Here is a 21,940-nt window from a genome sequence, read left to right as displayed (position 1 = left end):
AGGGCTCCACCTTCCAGGAATGACTTCCAGGAAAGCCCGCCTCCCCGGTGCCTCGCCAGCCCGGGCTGTAAAATGGGAAGACTCTCGAGTCGCTGGGTCCCTTAGGCCCTTTCCGCGGTGACAACCGGGATTCCGCGAAAGCTCCAAGCAGCCGGTGCGCGGCCCCGCCCCCCTGGGCACCCAGGCAGGCCCCCGGGGCCGGGGGGCGCGCGGAGGGCACCCGCACCCCCGCCCCTCCCCCACGCCGTGCACGCACCCACCCCCACCCCCACCCACCCCCCCGCTTCCCGGCCCGGGAGCCCGCACTTCCGCGGCGGCCGGGGCGGAGCAGGGCGGTCCCGCGCTCCCGCCACCGCAGCGGCTCGCCCCCGGGGTGTTGGGGGGCGTGGGGGGGGGGGAAGATCGGGGGGGGGGGTTCGAGCGGCGCCCGCGGGCCGAGGCTGCGGGAGGGAGGAAGCCTTCGCTACTATACCTGGGGGAGGAGGCGGACGGGGCAGCGGCGGCCGCGACGGCTGGAGGCGGAGGCTCGGGCGGAGGAGGAGGAGGTGCCGGGCACTCCCCCTCCCATTGTCCCGGCCCGGCGGCCCGCGGCCCGCAGCGGCCCGCTCCGCCCGGCCCGCGCCCTCCCCGTGCCCGGCCCCCCCCGCCGCCGGCCCTTACCTTGCAAGCGGCCGGCTCTTCCCGCCGCTAAGGCTACTACTTATTCCCGGGGAAAGCTGGAGCGGGGCCCGGGAGCGAACCCACAGACAAAAAGTGAAACTTCGGCAGGCCGGGAGCGGCTGCTGGTTGGTGCTCTCCCCCTCCTTCCTCCCCACCCCCCCCCCTCCCCGCGATCTCCCGTGCGGTGCCCTGAGCGCTGGAGGCTGACGTCAGGAGCCTGAATTCCTGACTTTGCCTGCACGCATTTGTCCATGTAAGGTATGGGGAGGCGTGTGCCCGCGGGGCCGCTGCAGTAGCCGGGCGGGGAGGGGGCGCGGCGGGCAGCGCCCGCTCGAGGTGGGCGACCCTGGGCAGTGCACTTCCTGGAGGAGGGGACGCGGGGGTGCAGGGAGCATGGGAAGAGGAAGGGAAAGAGGGATCTGCCTCCACTGGAGGAAGAGGAAGGAGATGCAGGAGGAAGTCGAGAAACCGGCACACTCGGGTCGGCTCTGCAGGCGACAAATTGGGAGGCTGAGCTGGAACGAGGAGATCCTGCCGTGGAACACCCCCTCACCCCCCACTCCCTCCACCCTAAGAGCCTCGTCGGAGCCCCGCCCAGGACTCCAGCAGGACTCAGAACTACGGGATGGTGGAGTACAACTTCGGTTCACTTCACACACGTGAGAGCGCCGAAGCTCTCAGGAGCTGGGACCTGACCCAGCCGTACACTGAGCAGATCTAGGAGCAGATCCCATTCTCTACTCCCGGCTGGGTTTCCGCCTCCAGGCAGGACCCAAGCTCGGGCGCTGTGAGCTCAGAACCAAGTTAGACCTGGGCAGATGACTCGACCACCCACTGAAGTGACTAGCCCCAGTTCCTGGAAGGTTGTGGTTCACAAGCCTTGAGCAACAGTGGCAATCAGGGCAACTTCCTGTCCTTTGTTCAAAGAAATGAACCTTTGGAGTTTAAGATTTACTTCCCAACCCTGCCCTGCCCCAAAACCAGAAAGCTTGCTCTGTTCTTACAGCTTAAAAAAGAAAATACACGAACTGGGTGAGCTGGTTTCAATAAAGACAGGCCTGTTCTTGGAAGGTTGGGGTTGGATTTTTTTTTTTTTTTTGTCTTTGATATTTGTAAAAGTGAGCAAAAATGAGATCCCCATTTACTACGTTAAGACATGGGCTAGGAGGTACTGGAGGCCCTCTGGCCCCCAGGCCTGAAAGCTTTTAATCCCAGCACAAGGGAGGCCGGTCTATGTGGACCCTGTCACAAACAAAACAGCCTCTGATTTGTTCTTTTTGTGTTTCTGTCGTGTTCCTACACAAAAGAAATGCCTCACCTCAGCCCACCCTAAGGGCTCTCCCACCTGTTACTACCGTCTCAGGTGGCTTAGATGAATATGGCACAAGGCAACTGTCTGAGCAAGCTCCTGACTCTGCCACTCTCAGGCCTCCTTCGGTGCCCTCTGTGGGCCCTGACCCCCTGCAGCCTAACCCAGTCATGCACATAGAAAGTACACCAAGAACCACAGGCGCAGGGAAGCTCAACCGTGGTGCTTTTCAGGTTAGATTTTTGATGAACCTTTCTGACTAAGAATTAAGCACATTAAGTGTCAAAGTACATATTCTTGTACTTAACATTTATTGAACAACGCCTCTCCTGCGGTCTTCAAATTCAAAGCTACTTAACCCCTTTGCCCTCTCAACTTTCCCAGCTACACATTCAAAAGTAGGAATGCAGCAGGAGAGATCAAGAGTACCGTGCATTCCACGCAATAATGAAATATTTTCTCTTTATAATTAACCCGATATCAGGCAGGAAGCATGAGCTCCTGAAGTTCAGACTTTAAAAGATCACAATTTATTCACTCTGTCTTAAGCAATTTGGCCGATCTATGTCCTGTGTGCTACTATTTAGTATGGGGAAATCGCCCAGTGCTCATTTAGACGTAGCGGAACTTGACCAGCATAGCTTGCTCACTTTTATTCCCTTCTCAGTAACCCACTTATAAAGAATAATAGGGTTCTAATGAGGATTAATAAAATTTAATAAGGTATAATTAGAGTCATTCATTTCCTCCATCATACACATTGTAAGAGTGCTGTGTTGATCCAGAAATGCTACTAATTATGTTGAAACTGTTCTGTGTGTTAGGGAAGATCACTGTGTTGCTTTTCCTGAAATACTGATGAATTGCTCAGGTAGGCATGGTGCTGGCATGAGCACTATAGAAAGTTAATCACGAAAAGGTAATTGCAACTCATGAGGCACTCACCAGGAGTGTAAGTGACAAAGTCATAAATTGGATGTTTGGTGAACCACATGCCGGGCCATCAGGAGTCCTAACCCAAACCAGAAGCCTCATTCCGCTTTGTGGTTCTGCTTTCTATTGTCCCCTCACGAGCCGTGTGCAGAGACTTGGGCCCGATCGAAAGTTTGCTCACACTGGCAAGCACGGTGCAGTCGAAATACTGATTTACCATTGCAGGGAATAAAGGCAGGACAGGATTTCAGATGAGTTGGAGGGCGTGGCCCTGTGACCTGAGGAAGGCTCAGGGTTGATAGGAAGCTTTGTCAATGGTCCAGTGCTGGCACAAAACACAGGCAGGCTGACTGACCCTGCTACTACGTTGTATTCATCACAGACCTACACCTGAGGGCTTCACAGAAGTCATGATAACATTTTTCTGGAGTCTGTGTCAGGCGGACTTTTCCTCTGCAATTCACTGAACTCGCAAATCCCTTGGAGGGACTGATGTTATTTCTGTCGTTGGTACATGAGGAAATGAAAGCCAAAGGAAGCTAAGCAGCTTGTTCTTAATACTAGTTCTTGAGTACACTGAGATTCCACGGTGAGCCCTGGAAGCCTGGCGCCTCTCTTCCCACTGCGGAGTGGCCATCTGCTCTCAGTGTGAGCCTTCCATTTTAGGGGGGCTCGTAATCTGCAGCAGTGGGAAGGAAGAGCACAGAGGAGCCTACAGGAGCAATCGGAAGCCCGTGATGGCCGGGGAAGATGGGAGGCCGGATCACTCTGATGGTGCTTCATCCAGGCCAGACTCCTCAGGACGGTTTGCACAGGCCTTGATGATTTGTCACTAACTTGGGCCTTCCGCTGCATTTCTACAGCCCTGAAAAGACCTCCAGCTGTGGCCAGTTGAAGTTAGGGCCCTCCTAAGCACAGCTGCTCCCCCCACCCCTCCCCGTCTTCATTAGTCTGTGCACAGGTTCTACTCTAAGGAACAAGCTTCTCCATCTGCCTGGCAACTCTTCCAGCTCCTGTGCAATCCCATCCCCCCTGAGGACTCCTCTCTCCCCTCTGCCACCTCCAGAGCACTCCTTGCTCTGTGTTTAGGACCTCAGACACTGTTGGCTAATGTGTCTTTTCCTCCAACTTTACTCAGAGTATACTCACATCTAGAGTCCCTAACATCATTCCTGCCTTGGTCATTCATTGTAGGCACTCGGTGCTTTGATTACTTTTACCTTTCTGTTGACCTTGTCCAAAGACAGAAAAATAGAGAAGGTAGAAGGCCCGAGTGTTTAAATAGCCAGAGAACTACATCAGGAAATGAGATCTGGATGCAAGCAGGCCAAAGAGAAGGTAGAGAAAGAATCAAGAGACCAAATTTTTGAAGGTAACACCAAGACTGGTTCATGGCGGCACACAGGAGAGGAAGCCTAGTAGGCCCTGATTTACCTCCAGACTGATGTGCAATCTCACTCTCCAGGAGTCACTGCCTCCGTGGTCTCAATTTCTTTCTCCCATGCAATTAAATTCTTGGATTTGATGTTCTACAACATTCTCTCCAGCTCCCAAGCTTGATTCTGCATTCTCCTCAATAACCAAGTTTATCTTTACAAAACACAGCATGACACTTTTAACTTGCAGAGGAGCCTTAATATCACTAAACTTCAGTGCAAACCCTTCAATTGCCCTTTCACATTCCCTAAACAAGTCCTGGTGGGTTTTTCCCAAAACGTAGGCTCCACCTCAGTCCTCCACCAGTCCTAACCCCTCTATCTCACACACACTGTTGGTCTCTTCTTCCCTCTCTCTCTCTTCTGCCTCTCTTGCCCTCTCCTCCCAACCGAGGCGGGGGGATTCCTTCACTTGCTTCAGGTTTTTTCTCAGTTTCTTCCTCATACTGAACCTTAAAGACTTCAAGACCCATCCTCCCCAATGCAAATTCTGCCTGTCCTGCTGACCTCCCAGAAGGTATGATCTTACCATTGCCTAGTCTTTCACGTGGCCTCCATTCATGTGGAAATAACCTTTCTGCCTTCTAAGAGCAGTACATACTTGCTGGTCCCTTTGCTCTATATTTTTCAGATGAGTTTGAGCCCTTCTTGCCTGTCTTAATTAGGGATTCTACTGCTGTGATGAAACACCATGACCAAAGCAACTTGGGGAAGAAAGGGTTTATTCACCTTATACTTCCGCATCTCAGTTTATTATCAAAGAAAGTCAGGACAGGAACTCAAGTAGGGCAGGAACCTAGAGGCAGGAGCTGATGCAGAGGCCACAGAGGGGTGCTGCTTATTAGCTTGCTTCCCATGACTTGCTCAGCCTGTTTCTTGTAGAACCCAGGGCCACCACATCAGTCACTAATTAAGAAAATGCCTTAGAGCTGCATCTTACAGAGGTATTTTCTCAATTGAGGTTCCCTCCTTTCAGATATCTCTGGCTTGTGTCAAGTTGACATAAGACTAGCCAGCACACTGTCTGTCCCCTGTAAATGCTTGACGGTAGTTTTGTGTTTCCTGATTTGCATTCTTTTCATACCCACCAACAATTACCTAGCATTTATAACTAAATGTTAATGAGAGAGAGAAAAAAATCCTTTACCTTGTCTACAAAAGCAACCCAAATGATATATCTTCTCCAGAAGATTGGCCATGTACCCTAGACTAACACTGGACAGGCAAAAGGCAAGGCAAAGGAAACGTGATAGTTGTTATTTGTTACATTGTGTTCTTTGAGCCCTTTGAGGACTCATAACATTTTGTACACATAAGTTTTATAAACTGAGTATATCAGTATGTTACAAGAACACATCTGCAATTAAAACAATGGCTGTCTTACCACTTTGTAACAAATTTGTCATAAAAATGCCAGGTCATGGTGCTGGGGGATGTCTTTCTGTATGCTGTGATTATATGTTGTTCCCGTTGGTTAATAAATAAGCTGTTTTGGCTTATGGCAAGGCAGCTTAGAGGCAGGCAGGAAAAAGAAAGATGGAGTCTGAAGAGACACCAGCCTGCTGCCCAAGGAGCAACAAGCCAGCAGACTGGTAAAGCCATGGAACAGGTTGCAAAACAGATTAATAGAAGTGGGTTAATTTAAGATATAAGAGCCAGCTAGCAAGAGGCCTGCCACAGGCCATACAGTTTGTAAACAATATTAAGCCCCTAAGTGATTATTTTATAAGCGGCTGCAGGACCTTGGGGCCAGGCAGGACCAAGAAAACATACATCTACATCATGGACATGGTTGAGATGCAGTCTGTCTCTTATGGTCCCCAGTGTGGCACTTTGAGGTGACAAGATCTTTAAGAGATGGTGTTTAGTGAGAGACACTTGGGTCATTGCAATCCCTGCCCTTGAAGCTGTTAATGGATAAGGCCACTCACCTGTGACTCCTAGGTATTTCTCATAAGAAAATTGTTATAAAAGGAGAAAGCTTGCTCCCTCCTCCCCTCTTTACTTCCCAATCTGAGATGTGACTACTTGCTCCTACCACACAATACCTACTGTCTTAGTTAGCGTTTCTATTGCTGTGAGGAGGTACCATGACCACAGCAACTCTTATAAAGGAAAACATTTAATTGAGGTGGCAGATTATAGTTTCAGAGGTTCAGTCCATTATCATCATGGCAGGGAGCATGGCAGAATGTAGGCAGACATGGTGCTGGAGAATTCTACATCTTGATCCAAAGGTAACAGGAAGTGAACTGAGATGGAGTGACTTGATCATATATGAGGCCTCAAAGCCTGCCTCCACAGTGACACACTTCCTCCAACAAAGCCACACTGCTCCAAGGAAGCCACACCAAATAGTGCCACTCCCTTCGGGGTCCATTTTCTTTCAAACAACCACATTCTACTCCCTGATCTCCAAAGGTTTGTAGCCATATCATAATGCAAAAATGTATTCAGTCCAACTTCAGAAGTCCTATAGTCTGTAACAGTCTCAAACTTACTTAAAAGTCTAAGATTCATGTGATCTCTTAACTATAATCCCCTGTAAAATCAAAAATCAAAATGAAAGAGCAGATCATGTACTTCCAACATAGACATGCACAGGATATATATTACCATCCCAAAACATAGGGAAGGGAGCATAGCAAAGAAATACTGGACCAAAGCAAGACCAAAGACCAGCTGGGCAAACTCCAAACTCTGTATCTCCATGTGTGATGTCAAGATGCTCCTCAGATTTCCAACTCTGTTGTGGAATATTACTTTAAGATGTGTTACATTCTTTTAGGCTGTAGAATATTTGTTTAATGATACAAAGATGTGTTGCATTCTTTTATGTTGCATTTATTTATTTAGCATTTATGAAGCTGTGTTACTTTGCTTGCCTGAAACACCTGATTATTCTAATAAAGAGCTGAATGGCTGATAGGTAGGCAGGAGAGAGAAATAGGTGAGGTTGGCAGGCAGAGAGAATAAATAGAAAAGAGAGAAGGGTGAGAAAAGGAGGAGGGGAGGATTTTTGTGTGGTATTTGGTTTGTGTCCTGACAAATAAAGCTTGCCTGGAGATCAGAGGGTGGTGTTAGCCACTAGTTAACCATGGAGGCCAGGTGGTGGTGACTCACACCTTGATCCCAGCACTTGGGAGGCTCACCCCTTTAATCCCAGCACAATCGAGAGGTGGAGACAGGAATATAAGGCAGGTGGAGACAGGATCTCAGCCCCCCATTTGGTCTGAGGATTTGTAGAGGTAAGAAGTTTCTAGTGGCTGCCGCTCTGCTTCTCTGATCTTTCAGCATTTACCCCAATATCTGGCTCTTGGTTTTTATTAATAAGACTAATTAGGATCATGCTTCCTTCAGGCACACAACATGAGGCATGACTTTGCCAAAAAGCTGCTTGCCTGTGGCTTTGTAGCCCCCAGCAGACGCTGGACCTGCATGTGGGGGCTCCCGCTGGAGGCTGGAGTCACTGCCTCGACAGCCAGTTTTCCTTTCTTTTTTTCCTCAAGCCCTCCGAGCAAGTCTGATATTTTTCTGTTGCAGCCTCTCTGCAGCAAACTCCACAGGGCTTGGGCTCCAAACACCGCCAGAGTTAGCCCCTTAGCACTGGCCAGCTCTGCCTTCAGGCAACTTCTGCTGCCTGTGCTTCTTCCCCATAACCCTCTGCATTTTTTCAGCCAGCCAGCTCCCTCTCCCGGTGGGTTGTGGGCTTTCCCTGGACCCCCTCATCTGGATTCTGCCACACTAGCTGGCTGCCTTGACACCCGCTCGGGCTTCTACCATTCTATGCAGCAGCTGTCAGCCTTGGACTTCACTGTCAACTTCACCGTCATCAGCAGCAGATTTGGTGACACAATGGGGAATTCTTAAAGGGGGGAATTAGTTTGTTTTTTTTTTAAAAAAAGAGAGAGATTTTTCCCACATTAAAAATTGGGAAACACTATTACAATGGAGGGAGTCATTTCTCTGTAAGATTATGCAATGCATGGTTTAAAAATGCAACAATTAAATGAAGGGATAATCAACTGGGATTGACACAATGTTAATTATCATTTTGACAATTCTTATTATCAGTTCAATAACTCTTGGTTTATCTCAAAAAAAAAAAGTTGGTTGGTAGGTGTTCCAAGATACAAGCCTTAGAAAAACTTATTGAAACAGATCATAGAGATATTCAGTCCCAGCCAGAGGAATTTAAAGGAGAACCAATCTTACCATTACATTATAAAATTAGGAACATCACAAGGTTTTCAAACAACCAACCTTAATTTATCCAGACACATTACAGGAACAACTGCCAAATGACAGATATCCACAAGGCTATGTAAGAGCTGACTGGATTACTGTAGAAATGTTAGGTTTGAGAAGATTTAAGGAAGCGATAGTATCATATGGTATGCATTCACCTTTTGTGAGGCAGATGTTAACTTCATGGTCAACTAGTAACAGAATTGTCTCACAAGACTGGAGAGACTTGGTTACAGCAGTATTGGTACCTGGTCCTCAATTACAGTGGAGGACCTGCTGGAAAGATGAGGCTAGGACCATTGAACAATGAAGTAGGGCTAGAGGTATTGAAATCTCCCAAGAACAACTTCTTGGAGGAGATTATGCTGATGTACAAAGACAGTCTCTATATGATGACCACACCCTGGCTCTATGCCATGCAGCAGCTTTAAATGCTTGGGACAGAATTGAAGAACTTGGAAAGAGAACTGAGTCATTTACTAAAGTTATACAGGGTCCGAAAGAAACCTTCACTGATTTTTTTTTAAACAAAGATTGACTTCAGCTATGAATAGAATGATACCAAATTCAGAAACTTGTCAAATAATAATTGAATCTTTGGCTTTTGAAAATGCTAATTCATAATGCAAATGGGTAATTAGTCTGTTAAAGGCAAGATCAGCATCCATAGAGTAATGGATCCTAGATACAGTCAATATTGAATCTCATAACCACAACAATGCTTAAATAGGAGAGGTGATTTCCAGAGACTTGAAGAAAAATCAAAATGACAAGTGTTTTAATTGTGGCAAACAAGGTCACTTAAAAAGAGATTATAAACAGGGCATTCCTAGAAACAATGTTTTTTCTAGGAATAATCCAAACAGAAGACCCCTCCCTTCTGGATTATGCAGAAGGTATGGCAAAGGCCAATATTGGACACATGAATGCAGATCAACAAGGGACAGACAGGTAACCCTTTGCCATCAGGAAAGCCTTAGTGGTCCTCTTGCAGGCCCCCACTTCAAATTTGGTTCAGTCATTCCCTGTCATAGTAGGGGAAACTCCTCCACAGAGCAACTAAAAGATCTAATGGCTATTGTAAAAAACATATTGCTCTGCATGATAGAACAGCTTTAGAAGATAAAGCAATTTCAGAAGAAACCAGAATAAAAGAGATCTCCTGATTAGAAGAGACGATAGTTCATCAACCACCATGACCATTTAATCTAAACTAACTTATAAGGCTAACAGATGCTTTTCATTTGATCAGATATAACTTGCCAAAAGGGAAACTCCCCAAAGTTAGGGTTGGGACAAGGTTTTGTTTTTGTCTTTCCAGGAGAATGATGACATTCAGCTAAGGAATCTGAAGATCATGGGACAAATGAGGCATGTGGGAAAAAAAAAAAAAAAAGGATGAATCATCCAGAGAAAATATCCCAAGCAAAAGAGTAAATTGTTCTATTTACTCTTGATATATCACATTTCTGACAGGATAAAATTTCATAAATCTTTCTAAATGTTTGTTTCTGCTGTTCTCTACAAACATAATGCAAATGGTGTTTTTGTAGTCCCAGTTCAATTAAAAAATAAAGCTGGTTTGGAATTGGAACATGACTCTCTCTTTCTCTAAACCTAAGCTTGTTGTTAAAAGAAAATTCAGTCTCTGTTTTGTAACAGAAAAGCCACCTGTATGGGACAGAAAGTAACCAAAATTGAGGGACTATTGTTGTTACAAATCTCTTAGCCCTCAAATTTATTTTGACTCTTTAAAATGTTTCTTTAGGTACAGTACCACCTTAAAATTTAAACTTTCTGTTTTGATATTAATGATGTTTAAGTTTTCTACAGTGAATGATAAACTTTCCTAACAGTGATCTCTGAAGTCTCCAAAAAGATGATGGAGCCCTACAACAATGATTCCACCTGGACTATGGTAATGACACTAAGCTGCTAAACACCACCTAATGATCAGCTTTGGACTACACACTGCTTGGGACAATTTAAAGGTGGCTGGTTGTGATGACCCAGTCTCACAGACTACTCTAGCCAGGACTTCAATCAAGCCCTGTACTTTCCCATTGCACAGAGACTGGACAACAAATGATACAGCTGGCTCTCCCAGAACTTGACAATTATCTCAATTTTTTTCAGGGTCCCCTAAAGATGCCATCACCCCCAGACAGCAAGAAGTAATTTTAAGAACACAATGTGTGGGAGGCCAGCTCCCACCTTTTCAAGGGTACTTATGAGGAGGAGAGAGGGACAAGAAAATATTAGATAGAAAGATAGCGAAGAGGAAAAAGACAGAAACACAGGATAGCTTCAGGAGGACCTAGGTCAATACTCAATGGCCTTTTCCATTTATTCAAAGGGACTTTTTATAACAATGCCAAGAGGTGGGGCAAAGAACTTTCTCTTGCTAGATCAAAGCACACAGCACAGCCAAGTGTACACCTTTCCAAACACCTGGTAACCACGCCCATGGTCAGATCTTACCCTTACGCAGCCTTGCTAGGTAAATCAAGCTCAGATTCTCGGACCCTCAGTAAGTTCTCACTAGAAAACCTCTGTGGGTCTCCACAACGATGCCCACATTCCTAAGAGGGTGGGTGGGTGGTTTTTGGTTTTTCAGTGGGTTATGGATATTTATCATTATTTAGGGGGGTTGGTTACAAGTTGTTATTAGTAATGGTAAGGAAAAAGCTGAACAAAGGAGATTAGATTCAGAGATCTTGTTCTAAAAAGAAAAAGGTGGTATATAGAAATAGGATAAAAAGGTAGATTATTGAATCTACTTTTAGGCCAAAAGTACTGGTGTTAAATATTTTACTTTGGCTTGGATTTTTGTATATGGATACAAATTTGAGATTATTTTTGTTACACTGTATATATCTTATAGAAATGATAGCATTAAAATGTAGATTATTGAATCTACTTTTAAACCAAAAGAGAAACTACTAGTTTTAAATATATTACATTGATGTAGATTTTTATATTGATACAAATTTAAGGTTATTTTAGTTAGAACATACTGTACATATGTTTCTACTCTTGTTCAAGGTATTGTACCTATACAGTTCACTTAACAATATAATGTAAATTTCTAGTCCTTGAAAATTATGACTATAAACTATTTAGGGTAATAAAGAAATGCAGGTTAGTGGTTATCTATTACAATCAAACTTTTAGTCAGGTTAGGTATGTTTTCAAGGTCAAACAGATTTATTTTAGATGGCATTTAAGATGATTTAATAACAAAGTTTTTTTTTTTTTTCCAATGACAGTGAGACATGTCTGCTTCTGGCAGCACCAGTCTACTTCAGAGAAGATGATGGGCATCAAAGAAACTCCACATTAAGTTTACTTTCTTTGTGGAAAAAGTTAGCCACCGGGTAAGATAATGCTCTTGCCTCAACTGCTGACAGTATGCTGTCCAAACTGGACAAGCAGGACACAAAAGGAAGTGACTACAGAACTTTGCCAAGACAAGGTGGGACAATCCTTCAAAATTCCTGCTTCACAGATAAGTCTATCAGATAGTTGAGGCCTGTAGGCCAAAGATGGCTGCCCCAATGTTGCAGAGGAACCTTGGATGACTGTCCATGCAGCCAGCTGTTTCTGTCATTTCTTATTTTTGGAAGTTGTTTGCTGTACATGTCCTGTTTACTCAGGTAATATTATATCCTTCTCAAGATGATGGAGTTGAAGACTAGATAGCTATAGTTATAGTTTTTGTTGTTACCAGACTCAGAAAAGAAACTCACTAAAGAGGTGCAAAGTGTATAAAGTGAAAGATATAAAATGATAGTTTTGGATTGGTACTTCAAGTTAGGATAGAAAGTGAATTAGGTACAACACTTTGAACCAAGATAGGATAGATAATGGAGTAATTTCTCTGAATTTGTCAAATGCTAATGGACCAGACATTGTTAATGTAATTATTCCCTTATATATTTGCATATAGTTATTGTACTTACTGTATATATTTTTTCTATGTTACTTAAAACCTTCACTTTTTATTTAGACAAAAAGGTGAAATGTGTGATATTTTGTTTGTGTTCTGACAAATAAAGCTTGCCTGGAGATCAGAGAGTGGAGCTAGCCACTAATTAACCATAGAGGCCAGGCGGTGGTGGCTCACACCTTTGATTCCAGCATTTGGGAGGCTCATCCCTTTGATCCCAGCACTTGGGAGGCTCACCTCTTTTATCCCAGCACAATTGGTAGGTAGAAATAGAAATATAAGGTGGGCAGAGACAGGATCTCAGCCCCCCATTTGGTCTGAGAATTCATAGAGGTAAGATGTCTCTAGTGGCTGTTGCTCTGCTACTCTGATCTTTCAGCTTTTCCCCAATATCTGACTCCTGGTTTTTATTAATTAGAATTGTGCTTCAAAAGGATGCCAGGGGCCAGCTACCCAGCCACACAGCCAGACACAGAATAAGAAGGAAAGAAAAGATATGCAGAAATAGAAAAAGGTAAAAGGCATAAGGTAGATGGGATAATTTAAGTTAAGAAAAGCTGGCTAGTAAAATGAATAAAAAATTCCTTAATAAAAAAGAAAAGCTGGCTAAAAATAAGCCAAGATAAGGCTGGGTATTTATTAGTAAGAATAAGTCTGTGTGTATTTATTTGGGAGCTGGGTGGTAGGCCCCCAAAGAAGCAAAGAGCGAAAAAACAAAACAAAACAACAATAAAAATAAATCTACCAACTACACAATTCCTTTCAGCTTTGTTGACTGCAACATACTTCTATCTCTTGGGCTGGTTCCACTCCCTGTTAGCAGCTCTCCTCAGCAGATATCCCACAACTCTGGTACCTCTAACATCTTGGGTTCTCCAAGGCAATCAAAACTTTACCTTCATAGCTTCATGCAATGCCTCTATGTTGTTAGATTTTTTTTTTTTTTTACTCTAGCCCTACGTCGGAACACCAAAAATGTTGTTGGTTGTTTTTGCTCTTTGGGGGTCCACCACTCAGTTCCCACATAAATACACAGAGATTTTTTTCTTACTTATGAATGCTTGACTTTAGCTTGGCTTGTTTCTAGCCATCTTTTATTAAATTATCTCATCTATCTTTAGCCTCAGGGCTTTTATCTTTCTCTATTCCTGTATACCTTCTCTTTCCTTCTTACTCTGTGTCTGGCTGTGTAGCTGGGTGGCTGGGTGGCTCGCCCCTGAAGTCCTTTCCCTTCCTCTCTTGTTCCTTGATCCTTTTTCTATCTTCTTCCCAGATTTCTCCTTCTATATATTATCTTTGCCTGTCAGCCCCACCTATCCTTTCTCCTCCTCACTATTGGCCATTCAGCTCCTTATTAGACTATCAGGTGTTTTAGACAGGCACATTAACACAGCTTCACAGAGTCAAACAAATGCAACATAAACAAAAGTAACACAGCTTAAGATAATATTCCACAACGCCTCTGTACTAGGCCTCCATTCAGGGACACCACTGACACGTGACTGGCCTCAGCAGCTTTCCTTAGTCGCAGAGAAAAATTCCATAGCATCTTTCTTCTGTCTTTGACTCTAAAGCCAGAACCATGTGGCCAAAGCTACCAAGGTCTGCTGCTTACTTGCTGTGATCCACACAAATGTGAAGCAGGAATTCAGCTGACTATGGCAAAGCTAATACCTAGAAGAGCAGGTCTCTTCCAAAGGATAAAGCCAAGCCTCAAGGAGTCTTTGTGATATTGGCTTTTGAATATATTAGCTGTTTCCTGCAATGAATTTCCTGTGTGCTATTGTAACTTTCCCATTTGATTATTTTCCCAAGAACTTCCAACAGTGTGGTTGATCATTCATTGGGTACAACTTCCCCTACACAATTGGAGTATTTGTACAACATCCCCCAACTGTGCTGACAGCAGTCACATAGCCAAGACCCCTAATTTCAGGCCTTTCTGTAATTATCATCATTAGCAGTATCTGTCCAAGACCATCTCTGGACAAAAGTATTTTATCAGAGATACTTCCCAGACTTTCTAAGGACAGACTGCAGATAGATAAGCATCCAGACTATCTGTTAGTTCCTGAGAGAAGATAAAAATTTACAATGAGACAACTGCCCAGGCCAGGCGAATGTGCTAATTATGCTTAACTCTCCTTCTTCCAAGTTCTAGATCTTCCTTTAACAATGAATTCAGAACTAAAGGCTTTTACATACCAGGTACATTAAGCTGTGAGTTAGGTTGCCTAGTTACCTAACTACACTTCCCCTGCCCAGCCAGAAAACTGCACAGCTTGGACAGATTTTGGCCCCAAATGAAAAAAAGGCAGGTTTATTCTCACTTGTGACTTAGTGACTTATAGAATCCTAAAATTGTACCTAACCACTTCTAAGAATATAGTTTGAACACATAAATTCCCTTTTTCGATTTATTAACTGAATTTAGCCCTTAGTTGATTCATTCCCCATTAGTCACTTCCCTTTTGGGTTGCTAATGATAGCAGACAATTACTGCCCTTTGTGTGGATCTTATCACCCTCCTTTTGACCCTGAAAGAATTCAAGTCTGGTGACCTTGCATTGGCCACAGTATTGCTGATTGCATGGGTGTGTAATTGTAAACAACAGAGATTTGAGGGAGAGTTAAGATGGGGAAGAATTAAGATAGGAAGAACTAGATGGGAAAGAACTAGATGGGAGAATTAAGATAGAACTTAGAAAGAACAGCCAAAAAATATAGAGAGAATCAGGGAAGAAAGGAGCTAACTATGAGAGCAGAACAGAAGCTATGTAGAGAGAGAACTGACTCAGAAAAATAAAGTAAATGGACTAAAGAGTTTCATGAACATAGATTCATTCAAAATCCCTCAGATTAATTAATTTGCCGCTGGTAGCATCTCTTCTGGAACTCTGGGAAAAGACTATAGAGGAGCTGGGCCCTAATAGTCTTTGATACTTACTGGGGCTGGAGTATGGTCCCCTCTCTCAATTATATCTTCAGCTTTGTGTTTTCCATGGTTTCCTTTGCTGCCTAAGTTTTGCTGTCCTGAATCATGATCTATAGACCAGGCTGGCTTCAAACTCAGAGATCCACTACACTTTGCCTTCCAAGTGCTGGGATTAAAGGCATGCACCACCACACCCAACTCTAAGCTTTTCTTTAATTCCTTTTCACAAGTTGGAAACTTAGCTGGGTGGGATCTTGTCCTGAGGTCACCACTCCTTTTATTCCATTTCTTAATCTGCTAATCTCCTTAAACACAGGATTTAGCTCCATTCCACTTCCTGGTGCTTCTTTTCTCCTCACATTTTACATTTTGTAATTTACCCTGCCCAGCTTGCTCCTTTTCATTATAAATCTTCATTAGAGTTACCACTAATAACCACAGGACAGAGTCTATACAAGGCTGTTTTGAGATTTCCTCTGCCAAAGGAATTAATCAAAAACTCTTCACATTGGCCTCAGGCAGACTCTTCAGACAAGGGCAAAAAGCAGCCACATTCTTCACCAAAATATCACAAGAAGGATATCTAGGCAACATACTAAAATTCTTCTCCTCTGAAACCACTTGAGCCAGCCCCCGACAGACCAAATAACTCTTAGCACCACTGTCTTCCATGTTCCTACTAGTATGGCCCATTAAGCAGTGCTTAAAGCATTTCACTGCTTACCTAACCCAAAATACCAAAGTCCAATTCCTCCAGACAAAGACATGGTCAGGCCAATCACAGCAATCCCAGTCCCTGGTACCAAGTTTTGTCTTAGTTAGGTCTTCTATTGCTGTGAAGAGACACCATGCCCATGGCAACTCCTGTAAGGAAAACATTTAATTGAGGTGGCAGCTTATAGTTTCAGAGGTTTAGTCCATTATCATCATGGCAGGGAGCGTGGTGGCATGAAAGCAGACATGGTGCTGGAGAATTCTACATCTTGATCCACAGGCAACAGGAAGTGAACTGAGACACCAGGAATGGCTTGAGTGTATGTGGGACCTCAAAGCCCGCCTCCACAGTGACATACTTCCTCCAACAAAGCCACACCTCTTAATAGTGCTGCTCCCTTTGGTGGTCATTTTCTTAAAACCACCGTATCTCCTAAATGTAGGATTTCTTCCTGTAATGGTACTAGAATATTTCATCAGTACACACGTTCTTTATTGTCTTTAAAGAGTTGAAACAATGATGTACCTATACCAGGAGTTTGACACATCTCACCCCATTTTCAGTGCGTCGCTATAGAGACATCTCTGGTTAGACCTTGTCAGCGTACAGAATCAGATTATCCAAATGACTTTGGCCTATTGTAGTTCAACCTCCTATACCAGGATGCTGGCTTCTTACTTCAACTGAGTCTAGAACCTAGAAGGACTGTGATTGTCCCTAGTAGTGATGCCCATGGAGACCAATATATGATATCAGTGATATTGGTAACCAGAACTTTATTTCTTCTTGGTTTGTGTTCATTGGAAAGAATCTGAAACTCAAACACCAAACCACACCATTTGTGTCCCTTTTTGTTGTCGTTGTTGGTACATCAAGTACCTACCATGGACCCACTGTGATGGCTAATCTTGGTTGTCAATTTGACATACCTGGGAAGAGGGTAGCTCCATTGAACTGCTTCCATTAGACTGTCATGTAGGCATCTCTGTGGGACATTTTCTTAGCTGCTAATTAATATAGGAGTGCTGTGGGATAATGCTTTTGTACACTGGTTTAATAAAATGCTGATTGGCCAGTGGCCAGGCAGGAAGTATAGGCGGGATAAGCAGACAAGAATTCTGGGAAGAGGAAGACTGAGTCAGGAGTCGCCAGCTAGACACAGAGGAAGCAGGATGACAAGGCAGAACTGAGAAAAGGTACCAAGCCACGTGGCTAAACATAGATAAGAATTATGGGTTAAATTAAGTGTAAGAGCTAGTCAGTAATACACCTGAGCTAATGGCCAAGCAGTTATAATTAATATAAGCCTCTGTGTGCTTACTTGGGAGACATGAATGGGAAAGATTTGTCCTGACTGCCGGCTAGCTGGGACACAGGAAAACTTCCGACTACAGAGGAGGGCCTACCCCTATGTGGTTTGGGCTGTATAAGAAAAATAGCTAAATATGAGCCATGGAGTAAGCCAGTAATTAGTGTAATTTTGTGATTTCTGCTTTAAGCTCCTGCCTTGAGTTCCTGCTTTGGGTTGCACCAATGGCAGACAATAACCTGTAAGATGAAATGAACCCTTTCCTCCCCAAGTAGCTTTTAGGCATGGCGTTTGTCACAGCAACAGGAAAGCAAGCTAAGGCACCCCTAACTATTAGGTTTGGGAAAATTGAGAAAAGTAAGTAGAATTACCACCCTACCTGTTAACACAAAGGTCTGTAAGACTGAGGGCTCTGTTGAGACAGCTTGGTTGAGATCACCCAGCGAAGGGACTGGAGCTGTTGTGAGTCCCTCTGATGGCGATAAGTGAGCCTGGAGATGCCTAGTGCCCATTGGGGAATACAAATATTTCTATTTTCATACAACAGCCACAGACAGTAGAGGATGATGTCCAAGGATTTGATATGTACAGCCAAGACTTCTATCCGTAGCCTCACCAGTCCCTTTAGGATGTCTTATAGAAGACTATCTGTTCGGCTGGAACCTCCAGCTCATTCCTGCTTGATGCAGAAAGCCCCACTCCTCTCTCTAAACTCCACCCTCTCAGAGAATCTTCAACAAAGAAAAGCCACCAACAAGCTCAGTTCTGTATTCTTGGCAGCTGCGGTGGCTCCTCTCCTTGAAGTTGCCAGTAGCCCAAGACCACTCCCAAAGCAGTCATTTTTTGGCCATACTTGGGCACAAACCCAGCTTGTGGAGAACATCATCCCTCGCCTACAGGGTATATAAGCTTCCTGCTTTTGTTCGGCCTGGTGACTTCTCTGGCCCCAATCTCTGGGGCTGGAGGACTCACCCAGGAGTTGCTATGTTCAAATATACTTTCACTTTTTCAATTAGACTTGATCTGGCTTACCGTGCCAGCAGAGAAACCTATTAAGGTGATACAGAAAACCTATAATTATCTATTTGTACTTAGTAACCAGGAGTTCATGAAATAGGCTTACGATAAACTTTGCTAATGGCTGTAATCCACAATATCATCCACTCAGCAGGCATCACAGATTCCAAGGCATTTTTATGTTTATATTTTTGAGGAAGGGTCTTTCTCTGAATGGCCTGCAAATGACTAAGTCTGGGCTTACCTAAAGTTTCTGATCCTATAAGTGCTACAATAACCAGCATGTGTTACCACATATACACTACTCAAGACTGTTTTAGACTAACATAGATTAAATGATTGATAAATGACAGATAGATTCTCTCAATATATATGATTACATACAAAATGATCCTCAATTAAACTAATTTATAAATGTTCTACACACACACACACACACACACACACACACACACACATATATGCATGTAGTTTAATGTAGTTTAATTGAACTATGGTTTATGTATCATAAGATTCATGGATTTGAAGCATTAAGGTAATTTTTAGTAAATCTTAAGTAGACTTATGGAATTGTAGACCTGTTACTGCATTCTAATATTGGAATTTTTCATCTCTTCAGTAAGTAATCTAGCACCCATTTGTGGTCACTCTTCATTACCACATGTAGATCCAAACAACTCTCTACTTTCTGTCTGTATAGAGTTGTCTGTTCCAGACATGTCACATGAGTAAATCGTACCTAATGCATGGATTTTTGAAGGTGCTTTCTCTCATTTAGGATAATGTGTTCTAGTTTTCAAGGTTTGCCTGTGTTCTGGCATCATATACTGATACCTGTGGATCATATATTTTGATTACTTGTTATGACCAAATAACATACTAGTCTGTGGATATGCCTTGTTATGTTTATTTATCTGCTAATGAATATTGGGATTGTTTTCTTACAGAGACTATGATGAATGCTTTCATATGGAGATGATATGACTATGCATATGCAACTATGTTCATAGCCTCAGTATTGACCTGACTAGGATGACAGGAAATGAAGAAATGATAGACAACATATACAGAAAAGCTGGAATCAGATGAGCCATGTGCTCTGACGGAATTGCACCAACAGCAACCCAGAAACTCAACACATTTATTATATAAGTACAAATGAGGGGATATTATGGTGTCAGAACACGGTCCAGGAATACAGTCATGTGAGGGAATTCTAAGTGCCTGTGAAAACACTCCAAGAAAACAAGACAAGGATCTTGAGACCTCAGTTTCTTCAAAAACGTGGAATTATTCTTGGAATGTGTTTATATATTCCTCCCAGGTGTATTGGATAGGAGTAAGTTTACTTCAAATCATTCATTATTACTTGCTGTTGTTATTCAATTAAATGTTTACATTCCTCTACAGAAAAACATGTTTTTGCTACTTGTGGCTTGTATATAGCATGATTGTATACAGCATTGTATACAGCTTGACTGTATACAGCGTGAACTCATGAGCACTTCACTATGTGGCCTTTCTTAACCCTCAGAGTATAACTCGTCGGAGGCTCTGGATAATGTTGGCTACTGCATGAGACTTTAGTCTGCCTCATTTTTTGGCTCCACTCTCCCAGGTCCCACCACCTCTAGAGCAGTGACATTATGGTATTGTGTGGGCTTTTTGTTTCGTTTTGCTATTTTTGTCTTGTCATTTTTTGTTTCGTCACTGTTGTTAGTTTGTTTTAGTTTTCATTTTTTGATTTTTGAGTTTTTCTTTTTCTTTCTTTCTTTTTTTTTTTTTAAAGAGGGAATCAGAGAAAGAAACAGCACTAAGCTGAAGCTGGGTGAGATGGGAGGAGTTTGGGAAGGGAAGGAATACGATCAAAATATATTGTATGAAAAAAAATTTAAATAAAATATTCCCATATTTTGTTCAACATGCCCCCAGCTAAAAGCTAAGGGAGTAGTGATCAGTCCTAAAGTCAAGGGAAAAGGGGAGTGATGGGCTCAAGGATAATTTCAAGACAAAATCTGTACTGCACGTTTGCATGGAGCTTACTAACATTGGCATTGAATAGGGTTCTTCTAAATATTTACCAGAAAAATTTAAATGTGGTCTGAATATACAATATTAATAATGCTAAAATAAACAAACTTGAATAAAATTTCTTCTGTAATAAATAATGGAGTAGTGATTTATGTTTGCATTTTTATTTTAACTTATTAAATTTTATATGTATGAATTTTTGGCTTCCTGTATGTTTGTGTACCATATGCATACCTGGTGCCCAGGGAGGTCAGAAGAGGACCACAGATCCCCTGGAACTGGAGTGGCAGACATATTAGCCGCCATATGGATGCTGGAAATTGATCCTGATCCTTGCAAGAGTAACAAGTTCCAGCTCCAGCCTCTATGTCTGCATTTTTTTTTAAATGATCATTTTTAAGCCCAAAGGATTGCTGTTTTCAGTTTATGGAATCACACTTCTCTTTATGTGCCGACTCATTGAGTAGTGAACAATCTTTGCCTCCTGCTCCCCTCTAGATCCAGATCCCCGAGTGGTTGCAGCCTAGAACCTGAGTCACCAAGAAGGCTGGCCTTCTGGTTTTCTTTGAGCAAGGTAGTTTATTATCAGCTTTCTCTTTGCCTAGGACACATCATGTGATAGAGAATCAGAGAAACACTGGAACCCCTTCAGGTTCTCCTGAATAGAAACATAAGCGGTTACACTGCATCTGTAAATTCCAGGTAGGACAGGTCACAAATGGAAACTTCCTATGGGGGATACTCTGGCTGCACCAGTGGAGACTTGCGCTCTACTCCTCACTCCGCAGTGAAGGTGTGGTCTCGGGTATTTTCTTCTCCCTGGGCCTTCGTCATAATCCAGTCACTTGTTCATTCATCTATTTCCTGCTCCACCTTCTTTTGTCTCTTTATGGCATGAGTAAGGCAAAGGAATGAATGTAAAAGTGTTGGAAACTGAGCACTAACTCTTGGTACTTGAGTTTACAATTTTTTATTTCTTTTGAGACAGGCTGTCATTATGCTATAAAGCCCTGACTGGCCTGCAACCTGCTATGTAGATCAGTTGGCCTTGAACTCACAGAGATCCATCTGCCTCTCCTTCCCTAGTGCTGGAATTAAAGGTGTACACCACCATCTAACAGCTTCTTCTCTAAGCTCTATTCAATAGCCCTCTACTCTCAAAGTCAACCTCTAATGCTCTCTTGTGGTATATTTGGCCCTTTGTTGGTCAATGTGTAACTAAGAAAAGATATCCCAAACCTCAAACTGACCCAAATTCAGTGTATACAAGCCTTGATTTCTCCAGAGCATGAACAACTTTCTAGCATTAAGTTCTTAAAATAAAAGTTTGATGTCTAAATGATCCAAATTGATGTCTAAATACCCTGAATGTTTCTCCTTAAGGACGTAAAGTGCTTG

General features: G+C 43.3%; 1 protein-coding gene and 1 long non-coding RNA gene across 4 annotated transcripts in view; one reads left to right on the top strand and one right to left on the bottom strand.

The window, feature by feature from the left end:
- Lpp (LIM domain containing preferred translocation partner in lipoma) overlaps positions 1 to 783 on the bottom strand; it is a 615,165-nt gene extending 614,382 nt beyond the window's left edge. For 2 of the 3 annotated variants that reach the window (XM_052753866.1, XM_052753868.1), the window contains exon 1: positions 661 to 783. The gene's annotated coding sequence lies outside the window, so the exon portion shown is untranslated. Of the gene's footprint in view, positions 1 to 472; positions 592 to 660 lie in introns of those variants that run through there. The other variant, XM_052753867.1, reaches the window with a different exon arrangement.
- Positions 784 to 791: 8 nt separating this feature from the next.
- LOC128120173 (uncharacterized) lies at positions 792 to 20,672 on the top strand. The gene is made up of 3 exons (XR_008221794.1): positions 792 to 10,504; positions 11,856 to 12,061; positions 19,459 to 20,672. It is a non-coding gene; the product is annotated as an uncharacterized LOC128120173 (long non-coding RNA).
- The last annotated feature ends 1,268 nt before the right edge of the window (positions 20,673 to 21,940 follow it).

The sequence above is a fragment of the Peromyscus californicus genome, unplaced genomic scaffold (genome assembly GCF_007827085.1).
Source record: "Peromyscus californicus insignis strain IS unplaced genomic scaffold, ASM782708v3 Scaffold_25__1_contigs__length_3188244, whole genome shotgun sequence".
NCBI classification, from domain to species: Eukaryota; Metazoa; Chordata; class Mammalia; order Rodentia; family Cricetidae; genus Peromyscus; species Peromyscus californicus.
This window is presented reverse-complemented; position numbering and strand designations above follow the sequence as displayed.